Source organism: Lolium rigidum, chromosome 1, assembly GCF_022539505.1.
Source record: "Lolium rigidum isolate FL_2022 chromosome 1, APGP_CSIRO_Lrig_0.1, whole genome shotgun sequence".
Classification (NCBI taxonomy): Eukaryota; Viridiplantae; Streptophyta; class Magnoliopsida; order Poales; family Poaceae; genus Lolium; species Lolium rigidum.
The window spans coordinates 131,230,024-131,241,978 of record NC_061508.1 but is presented as its reverse complement, the minus strand read 5'-3'; positions in this window follow the sequence as shown (position 1 = coordinate 131,241,978).

The following is an 11,955-nucleotide window of genomic DNA, read 5'->3' as shown; positions in this document are numbered from 1 at the left end:
ACATGGCTTTGGTTGGCGGCCCAATGTTCTTCTCTAACAATATGCATACTCAAACCATTTCAACTCATGGCAAATCTCCCTTACTTCAGCCAAGAAGAACATGCATAGCAACTCACATGATATTCAACAAAGGTGTGACGAGTTGATGGCGTCCTCGTGATAACATAGCTACCGCTCAACAAGCAACTTATAAGAACTAAGATACATAAGTGACATATTCCTTACCACAATAGTTTTTAGTCTACTTTTCCATGAGCTATATATTGCAAAAACAAGGAATAAATTTTTGAAAGGTTTTAAAGGTAGCACACAAGCAATTTACTTTGGAGTGGCGATAAAATACCACATATAGGTAGATATGGTGGACACGATTGGCATTTTGGTTTTGGGATTTCTATTTTCGTGCCCTCGGTTCCTTAGTTGTGCTCAGTTTTCCCCAGCTCCTTAGTTTTTCCTCAGTTTTCCCCAAGACCTTGTCTGAAACCATCACAGATGCTGTAACGGCCGGTTGCCCGACGGTTGACCGTTATCTTCTGACTAGTGGGGCCACGTAGAGCCCGCAAAGACACGTCGGACCATCCATCTTTGTTTGACCGTAAGCATCGCTGTATCCCCGACCAAAACGCGCACGAGTGGGGCTTCGGTATATCGAATGACAAGTGGGCCATGGCACCGATACAAGGGGCAATACACGGGTAGGAATAGATTTTTAAACGGAGCTCTACGGCGATGGCACGGAGGAGGTGGCCTCGCGGGGTGCCGAGATGAGATCGACGTCCACAAAGAACTGCATGAGGCGAGACCAGACGCATTAGATAGATATGAACTAGACGCGTTTAACCATGCAAAGAAGAGAGGAAATGGTCGACGACATCGACGACTACCTCAAAACTTTGACTGAACGTGTCCGACACGAATGCGAGCAATGTAGAGAAAACTAGTGTCTCTCCTTTCTGGCGTGTATAGATGGGTGCTAGAAGAGTGTGGTGGCGAAGGGAAAGACCTCACGGTGGTCTGTGGCGTCCAACATAGCGGGGCGGCGTGGCCGTGCCCACATCGGTGTGCATGCATGTTCAGCATTGGCATCAGCATGTACGTTCGGCATTGGCCTCGGCGGTATCTCTGGTGTGTCAGTGATCGAACGAGGGGACGGGATTGAGGGTGCATCCCGACGGTGACCTAGCAGTGGCGGCGAGCATAGCCGTTCTGACCATGCCGATATCGGCATCGGCAAAGTTTGGAGGCTGCGGTGCTCGAATCAAGGTGGGATTTGTTTCTTGTACGCCAAAAGTGATTTGAAACAAGTTTCGTGTTGAAGGTTAGGTAAGGAAAGTTTGTAACTAAGCCCAAAATTATACTAGCGCCATGGTGAGGTTCTTTTTGATAGATCTATACGGTTGGGCAAACTTTTTTGACACTTTTTAGATAGGGTTCCTTGTTGTTACACGTATGGCATCATGTATGGCAAATTTGGGGTCATTTGGAGATGTTCAAAAAAATCACTTTGCTTAAACGCATGTCGTTTCGTCTCACTGAAACCAGCTTTTCTAACAAGGTGATTTATTCTACCTTCTCTAAATGACCTCAAATTTCATACAACTGATCTTCTATACATAGATAGATAGATTGTTTCATTTTTATATTTTTGAACTTTTTATTTCCCTTCATAATACCCAATTGATTTTCAGGTCAAAACCTCGAAAAACAGCATCATGTATGGCATCATTTTCGCCCTAAATTTAAAATTTTGTGAAACTTTCCCTTTTAGATATTCCTTGTTGTTATAGATATGGCATAATGTATGCCAAATTTGGTTAGGTCTCACTCGAAACCAGCTTTTGTAACAAGTTAGGTTTTTTCGACCTTCTCAAAAGGGATTTTTTTCTACCTTCTCTAAATGACCTCAAAAATCATACGTGACGATCTTCTATACAAAGATAGGTAGATTGTTTCGTTTTTACATTTTTTTGAACTTTTATTTCCCTTTATAATACCCATTTGTTTTCAGGTCAAAACCTCGAAAGTTAACATAACTAGATGGTGAACCCTTCCAAACTTCAAATACAGAGGTAGATAGATTGGTTCGTTTATCATTTTTATCATGAATAGTAATGGCTACAAGAAATCGGTGATGGTTTATCATTTTTTGCGTGAAAAGTAATGGATACAACAAATCGGTGATGGTTTATCATTTTTTTCGTGAAAATTAATGGCTACAACAAATCGGTGATGGTTTATCATTTTTTGCGTGAAAATTAATGGCTACAACAAATCGGTGATGGTTTATCATTTTTTGCGTGAAAAGTAATGCCTAAAAGAGTTTATAATTTTTAGCGCATGAAAATGAATACGTAAAACCGCCCTTTAGCATACTTAGAGAGTGGAAGGTAACCGCCGACGAGAGAGAGAGGGGTTATCCCGCCCGTTAGATCATACGATCAACGGTCGGCGGGCACGATCCGCGTGACATGGGCTAGACCAATCAGGGCAATGTTGCACGGGTGAGAGAATTTGTGGAGGGAGAGGGCAAAACTGAGTAGTATCAAGAAATCAAGGGCACCTATGTAATAAACAGACTAAGGGATTCAAATATGAGATTTAAAAAATGAAAAATGCGTGTTTTGTACAATGAAATCCATCTTGGCTTATCTCAAACTATTTGCAATACAAATATACATGAGTGTGAGAATTGTGGCCTCATTTAGACAAAGTATGTTTTGGGGAAAGCTGTTTTGGGAAGAGCTTATTGTGGAAAACCATGCACCTTCATAGCTACTAGGTGATTTGAGAAGGCCTTTGAGAAGTGGCAATTTGTGGTAAAACTTGATTTATCTATGACTTATCTATGTTTTGAGAACTCGGCAATTTGTGGTAAAGACTCCATGAGTATGTGCCACTATTTTTCGGAATTTTTGCACATTAAATGACTCATTTAACTAGTTAATCCCATTTGTTGACTGTCTGTTGACCAGCTACTTGAGGGTAAAACTGAGCATATTGCACTAGCCAGTATTAGCACTCAAGGGGAAAACTGAGCACACAAAAAATGCTAGTATAATACTCGAGGTTATACCTGAGTATATCTAAATTTCCAGGGTTAGACTCGAGGACGTGTGTTGCGGTGCAGAAATGGAAGACGTGCAATTGTTGATGCGTAGACACGGGTCGCGGTGCAGAAGTCGAAGATGTGCAATCGTGGACGCGTGTCGCATTGCAGAAGTCCAAGACGTGCAGACGTGCAGCGGTGGACGCGTAGGACGCGGGTCGCATTAACCACCCCTTGCCTTTATAGACGCCTCCTCCCACTATCTCTGTCACTCTCACTCGCCTACGCAACGCCACCTCTCTCACGTCCCATCATCTTCTCCAAAGCAAAAACCCTCTCCCTCTCCCTCTCCTCTGCCGGCGAGATGGACAAGGAGAATGCCAATCCCATTGTCCACGGCGCCGTCGGCTCCAAGCGCGATGCCTCCCTCTTCGACGCCGTCCCCTCAACGGACGTCGCCGCCTCCTCCGCCGGTGCATCGGAGGCTGCTGCCGCCGGTGGCGCTCAGATCCCGCCGGGATGGGACCCCTACGAGGAGGTGCCGTACGTCCGGCCCCCGAACCCCTACGACACCTCCATGGAGGACCCATGGAACGAGGTAACTATGGTTTGCTTCCTTTTTTGTTCCCCATTCCTTTTTGAACCCTATTTTTGCTGGTGTAGATGGATCTGTGGATGGATGAGTATTGGGCTAATATTTGCGCCGATTTTATTCCATTTTGCTTTGATCCCTCCTTGATTTCGTTTAAGATTTGGGTTCGGCCGTTCGGTTAATGTATGCAAGTAATAATGGGATCTCAATCAGTTAATTTATGCAAGTAATCATAGGATCTCAATTAGTTATTTTATGCACAAATCAAACATATCAACCGTTTAATTTTGCAAATAATCTGGAATGTGTTCAAGTTCAGATCTGGAATCTGTTTCTTTGCCTATGATGAATCAGTGGGCACAGATTTTTACAGGGAGGGTTCAGCGAACCATTTCTGTGTACAAATCTGTTGTGCATGAGCTTTGGTTCGCTTGCACCGTCCCTGTAGACATATAATCGTGTCCACTCTAACTGAGGCTGCCTCTGTTTTTCCCAACTTTGTTATCATGCACGTTAGTCATCGTTGCAACTCATTCACTAATAGTTCCCGTTTGATATGGATCAGCTGTCTGGCAGCGACGTCGGCAGCGACGACGAGCACCATGACATCAAGACTCGCCAGGTGCCTGCGGAGGCCGCAGGTCGGCCAGACGTCTCCTACTTTGCCAAGGGTGTCTACAGGTGCCCCTTCGCACTAGGAGGCTCAGCGGCACCGACTTCAACTCGCCTCCTCACGCATGCCGAGAACATCGGCAACACCAACCCCAAGGTCGGCGCGTCGGTGAACCCCCACTCCTTCCGCGCCAAGCACATGGCGCTCGGTATGCACCTCCGCAGCATCCAGCGGGTGGAGATCTCCGCCGGGCGCATGCCTCCGCTCAAGCCCAAGGCTCCCAAGGGGAGAAACAAGTGGAGGCAGAGGCAGATGGGGTAGGCGGAGTCCTGGACGTGTGCTCGCCGCTCGCCTCCTCCATTTTGTTGTTGGGATCCCTTTGTTGTTAGCTAGGGATCCCTCGTTGTTATGTTGTTAGTATGATGGTGCTCGTGAAGAACCTCGAACCCTACTATGTTTGGCTGCTGAATGCAGCTTATTATCTAGGGAGGGATCCCTATTATCTATCCCTATTCTACTATATGACCGTGTGATTTATCGTACATTCCCTGTAGATTTGCTTCTAGATTTAACTACATACATATGGAGCAGATGGAGTACTAGATTGGGCTCCCTACTAGATTTGCAGCCATATTGGGCAAACAACGAGGGCCGAAAGGCACAAATAATAATTGAAGAAAGACGTAAATGCAAGCTTCTCTAGATTTGATACTAATTAGGTGAAAAAGGCAGAGAGAAGGAGGCAGAAAAGGTACTCTTAAAAGGGAAAATGCCAATTTGGACCGAGAGAGACAAAACCCAGCTCCTGCTCACGTGCAACCAAACGCTATCTCGTCCTGTCCCACGCGGTCCCTTTCTACCAGCCCCACGTGACGCGGGCCCACACGATGCGGCCCCACACGTCAGCACGGAACGGTCAACTAAACGGGAATCCTGCCGTCTGAGCTGCTTCTGCGAGTTTCAAACAAGGACTTGGGGAAAACTGAGGAAAAACTAACGAGCTGGGGAAAACTAAGCACAACTAAGGACCCGAGGGCACGAAAATAGAAATCCCTTTGGTTTTTGGGAGTTGGATGCACGAGTAGAGCTCATGCTCAGTACAAATGAAGGCTAGCAAAAGAAAGGGGGCAACCTATTAAAAGAGCAATAATGGCCATAATCATGCATAGCGAAAAAACTTATTAATCAAAGCATATGGTGATATTGAAAGTCAAAAACTAAATGATCATAAAGTCAACTCAATTGAAACATCAAAGGAGATCTTTCATTTGCATCACTATTAATATGAGACTTCTTACTCGTATCCAACACCAATTAACTTATTTGAAACAACTCTCATAGATAATATTCAGTAGAAATCAGAGAGATAAATTCACTTGCATATAGAAAATCATCAAGCTCTAAACATAATATGAATGAAAAAATAGAGCTTAAACGCAGTACTCGCAAAAATAGAACGCTCGTTGAACATGTGAGTGAAAACTAGAGCATTCATGCAATTAAAGCGGAGCGTGTCTCTCTCCAAAACAAATATGATGGGTCCAACTTTATTGAACAGCAAATAAAACAAAACAAAACACACACACAAAAAATACGCTCCAAGAATAACACATAATACATGAAGCAATAAAAATATAGCGCACTGAAAAATGACCTGGTGCTTTTTACTGATGAAGAGGGGGTGCCCCGGGCATCCCCAAGCTTTGACGCTTGAACTTCTTGGATATTTATTGGGGGGTCCAGGGGACATCCCCAAGCTTGAGCTCTTGTCCATGCTTCATCTTATTGCATCATTCTTCTCTCCCTACACTTGAAAACTTCCTTCACACAAAACTCAGCACAATTGATTAGCAACATGAGTGCAAATAAAAAATATATAAAACCAGCAAGGCTTCAGTAATGGCACATATCAAACACTCATTTTAACATATGCTACTATAGCTACTTCTTCCGAAAGCTCTTTTTCACAAAAGAACTCAAAAATACGAAGCATAAGACGCAAATGCAAAACATGGCAGAAATCTGTCAAAACAGACCAGCAGATAGAGATCAAAATTAAAGAAATAGTTTTGTTGCTCAAATCGAAAAATGCTAAACTAACGAAAGTTAGCTAACATACTGGGCATAAGCACAAAACAATTCTGCTCAAAATAACATTCTGGCAATTTTTAAGAATTATTTTCGGGACCAGCACAGCTGTTTCAGAATTGAAAATACCCCAAACACTACTTTCTTACCATTAGAGGCTACTCTTGGCACAAAAAAAATAAAAATGATAAGGATAGGTCATTACAGTAGCAATGACTTCCGAGACTCAACAAAACAGTAAAATAACAGAAGTAAAAACATAATGGGTTGTCTCCCAAAAAGCTCTTTCTTTATAGCCATTAAGATAGGCTCAGCAATTTGAGAAGATGCTCACATATGTAATATGAATTAAAGCAAAAGAGAGCATCAAGAAGAAAATATGAAACACATTTAAGTTTTACCCACTTCATGTGCATGGGCATCTTGTACACAAATAAATTCACAAAGCACAAAGTGATAAGCATGTGAAGGTAAAACAAGAGTAACTTTAAAATTTTCAGCATGTAGAGAGGTGTTTTAGTACCATGTAAATTCTTACAACCATATTTTCCTCTCTCATAATAATTTTCAGTAGCATCATGAATAAACTCAACAATATAACTATCATATAAAGCATGCTTTTCATGATCTTCAAACACATAATTTTTATCAATTTCAAAAATAGTAGGATTAAAACAATCAAACCCACTTTTAGTAATTTTATAACAAGATGATTGATCATTCTCAAGAGGTATGGGACTACTAGTAGCAATCTTATTTTCAGTAGAATTATAATTTATAGCATCAAGTAACATAGGACCATCATCTAGAGCTTTATCATAAACACTCTCCAAGCAAAATTCTTTAGTTCCATGCATTTCAAAATTAGGCACAAATAAAGGATTATCATAAGATTTATCAAAATAGCATGGATTATCATAAATAACAGTAGCATAATTACTCTCACAAGTTTTACTCACAGGGAATATTTTAAGATAATCCTCATGAACATAACATTCATCCTCCTTTGGTGAGCATGGAGGGCAATCAAATAATGTAAGAGATAAAGAGTTACTCAGAAGGTAGGCATGGGTAGCTAATCCATTCTTCCTCCTTTTGTTCATCACTCTCCTCCTCTTTTTCATCTAATGAGCTTTCATGTTCAGCAACTTCTTCTTTCACGGGTTCCTTCAAATTGTGGATACATTCTTGTGCATAATTGAGTCTCTCTTTATAATCAATCATATAACAATTATTGCTGAAATTTTATGTGCAATAATCAAGGATAGAAGAGACATAATCTTTAAGGTCATGACAAGCAACACAAGTTTCATAATTTTTAGACATGAAGGATTCTATTTCAGAGGCTCCCATCAATAAGACAAATTTTTCTACTTCTTCGAATCCAAGATAAATATAGTTATTCCAATGATAGTTCAAAATTAAAAATTCTTCACTAAAGCCACATTGGAATTTAAGATGTTTAGTATCCTGTTTAGAGAAACAATTTATATCATGGCGTTTAAGCAAAATTTTAGCAATTGTATCCAAAATTTTCAACATGCCACTCATTACTTTTCCCTTATATGATTCTCTATACTTCATAAATAATTCTACAAGTTCCATAGAGTATAAAGCAGATCCTTCGATAACAACAGTTTTTAGTTTTTCAAATTTTCAAATTTTTATGGATTTTCAGATATATAGGAAAAATAAAACAAGACTAAAATAAACTAAACTAAACACAAAAATGAAATAAAAACAGCGAGAGAGGTGGAGTGTACTCCCCGGGTGAACTTATAAGTAGAGCTATGCTCCCCGGCAACGGCCCAGAAAATAGTCTTGATGACCCACAAGTATAGGGGATCGCAACAGTCTTCGAGTGAAGTAAAACCCAAATTTGTTGATTCGACACAAGGGGAGCCAAAGAATACTTATAAGCCTTGACGGCGGAGTTGTCAATTCAACTGCACCTGGAAAAGCACTAGCAACAGGGTGATGTGAAAGCAGTGGTAATATGATGCGACAGTAATATGAGAGCAATATTAACATAGTAGTAGAAGTAACACAGAGGCGATGGCACTGGAAAATATCCCAGTGCGCAGTTGATTGAAAAGCAATGATGATGAAATAAAGGACCGGGGTTTCCGGTGATCTACACTAGTCGTAACTCTCCAGATAACAAGTGTTGGATGAACAAATTATAGCTGGGCAATTGACAGAATTGAATTTAGCATTAAGACAAAATATCCAGTCTATTAATATCGTAGGCATGTTTTCCACATATAGTCATACGTGCTCGCAATGAGAAACTTGCATAACATCTTTTGTCCTACCAGCCCGTTTGCAGCGGGCCTCAAGGGAAACTACTGGTAATTAAGGTACTCCTTTTAATAGAGAACCGGAGCAAAGCATTAACACTTGGTGAAAACATGTGATCTTCATATCAAAGTCATCCCCTCTGGTTATCCCAATTCGAGATCACTTTGGGGCCTCGGGTTCCGGACAAAGACATGTGCATACAATTTGTAGATACAATCTAAGATACAATTATAGAGCCTAGATCTAAGATCATGCCACTCGTGCACCAGTGACAAGCATTAAACATAACAATATTGGAGCAACAAATACTTCACAAACTTATAAGATATACTGAACATAATGATCAATCCATCGGATCCCAACAAACACAACACCGATTATATCATATGGATCTCAATCATGTAAGGCAGCTCATGAGATCATTGTATTGAAGCACATGGGAGAGAGTACCATCTAGCTACAGCCAAGAACCCATAGTCCCTGCGGGAACTACTGAGAAACCATCATGGAGTCGAAGTGGAGGCGGTGGAGTCGATGGCGATGGCTCCGGGGGCACTTCCCCGTTCCGGCAGGGTGCCGGAACAGAGACTTCTATCCCCCGAAACTTAGTTTCGGTGATGACGGCGGCTACGGAACTTTTCGTGGACGGAGGCTCGGGTTCCTGGGGTTTTCCCGATACGAGGAATAAATAGGCGGAAGGGCGGAGCAAACGAAGCGACGAGGCGCCAGTACACGGGCCAAGCGCGGCCAAGGGTGGGGTCGCGCCTGCTCTATGTACTGCCACGTGGAAGCTCTCCCGCGCGTGTCCTTTTGGCTCCGTCTTCATCCCGGAAAAATAAGACTCTGGGCTTTTGTTTCGTCCAATTCCGAGAAACTTTCATGTACAACTTTTCTAAAACACAAAAACAGCATAAAACAGGAACTGGCACTGCGTTAATAGGTTAGTCCCAGAAAATGCTAAAAAGTATGGAAAAGTGCACATAAAACATATAAGATTTGTAACAAAACAAGCATGGAGCATCAAAAATTATAGATACGTTTGGGACGTATCAACATCCCCAAGCTTAACTCCTGCTTGTCCTCGAGTAGGTAAGTGATAACAAACAAATAATTTTTGAAGTGACATGCACCTTCAAAATTCAAAGGATGACTAAATACAAATAATTTAAGAACAAGTAATAACACATTCATGATTCAATCAATAATAATTTTGGGACCATGCACATAAAACTAAGAATGACAACTATGCTCACTTAATGGTGCATGAACTTAGAAGATGAAGACTCAACATAAAAGTAAAAGAAAGACCCTTCGCAAAGGGAAACAGGGATTACTCATGTGCTAGAGCTTTATATTTTGACAGCATGGAAACAATTGTGTCAACTGTAGTAATAATTCATATGGGTTATGTATAAAACTTCCTATAAGTTGCAAGCCTCATGCATCGAATACTAATAGTGCCCGCACCTTGTCCTAATTAGCTCGGATTTCCATGGATTATCATCGCATTACATATGTTTCAACCAAGTGACACAAATGGGTACCTCTATGCCACCTGTACAAAGGTGAAGGAGATAAATCACATTTGATTTCTCGGTTTTGATAGATCTCAACTTAAATACATCCATACCGAGACAACATAGAAAACAGATAATGGACTCCTCTTTTTAATGCTTTAAGCATTCAACAATAATAATATTCTCATAAGAGATTTTGAGGATTTGAGTGTCCAAGTTAAAACTTCCACCATGATACATGGCTTTGGTTGGCGGCACAATGTTCTTCTCTAACAATATGCATACTCAAACCATTTCAACTCATGGCAAATCTCCCTTACTTCAGCCAAGAAGAACATGCATAGCAACTCACATGATATTCAACAAAGGTGTGACAGGTTGATGGCGTCCCCAGATAACATAGTTACCGCTCAACAAGCAACTTATAAGAACTAAGATACATAAGTGACATATTCCTTACCACAATAGTTTTTAGTCTACTTTTCCATGAGCTATATATTGCAAAAACAAGGAATAAATTTTTGAAAGGTTTTAAAGGTAGCACACAAGCAATTTACTTTGGAGTGGCGATAAAATACCACATATAGGTAGATATGGTGGACACGATTGGCATTTTGGTTTTGGGATTTCTATTTTCGTGCCCTCGGTTCCTTAGTTGTGCTCAGTTTCCTCAGCCTCCTTAGTTTTTCCTCGGCTTTTCCCCAAGACCTTGTCTGAAACCATCACAGATGCTGTAACGGCCGGTTGCCCGACGGTTGACCGTTATCTTCTGACTAGTGGGGCCACGTAGAGCCCGCAAAGACACGTCAGACCCCCGTGGCTCCGGGGGCACTTCCCCGTCCCGGCAGGGTGTCGGAACAGAGATTTCTGTCCCCCGAAACTTGGTTTCAGCAATGACGATGGCTACGGAACTTTTCGTGGATGGAGGCTCGGGTTCCTGGGGTTTTCCTGATACGAGGAATAAATAGGCAGAAGGGCGGAGCAAACGGGGCGACGAGGCGCCAGTACACGGGCCAGCCGCGACCAAGGGTGGGGCCGCGCCTGCCCTATGTACTGCCATGTGGCAGCTCTCCTGCGCATGTCCTTCTGGCTCCGTCTTCATCCCGGAAAAATAAGACTATGGGCTTTTGTTTCGTCCAATTCAGAGAAACTTTCATGTAAAACTTTTCTGAAACACAAAACAACAGAAAATAGGAACTGGCACTGCGGCACTGCGCTAATAGGTTAGTCCTAGAAAATGCTAAATAGTGTGGAAAAAAAGCACATAGAACATATAAGAATTGTAACAAAACAAGCATGGAGCATCAAAAATTATAGATACGTTGACGTATCAACCACCTACTAATGGGTTGTTAAAACTGAGATCACTTTGGAAGATGTTGTAAAAATACTGAGCTCTCTAGAGGAAAGTTTGCCAAATTTTCTTGATAATGCTAGCCAAATTAATGAATCAATAGAAAGTATCAATAAAAGAATCACTATCTTAGAGACTAGCAATACCCATGATAATAGAAACCTTAGGATTGGTAAACTAGAGGAGGCTATGGAAACTTTAAGTTTAACTGTTTCTTCTTTTGGGTTTAAGAAGGAGAAAGCTTTTGTGGGAAAAGAGCAAAAACTATTGTATGTTCCCAAGGTGCCCAAACCAAAACCCCATAATATGTTTAAAATTGATAAAACTTTTAGTGCAACTAAGAGTGATTTACATGTTAAATCATCTCCAGGGGGTATCTGAAGTGCCTATTTTGACAAGTTGTGTTTTAGAGGAAGTGCTTGATCTTGATGCTTCTTCACTTGA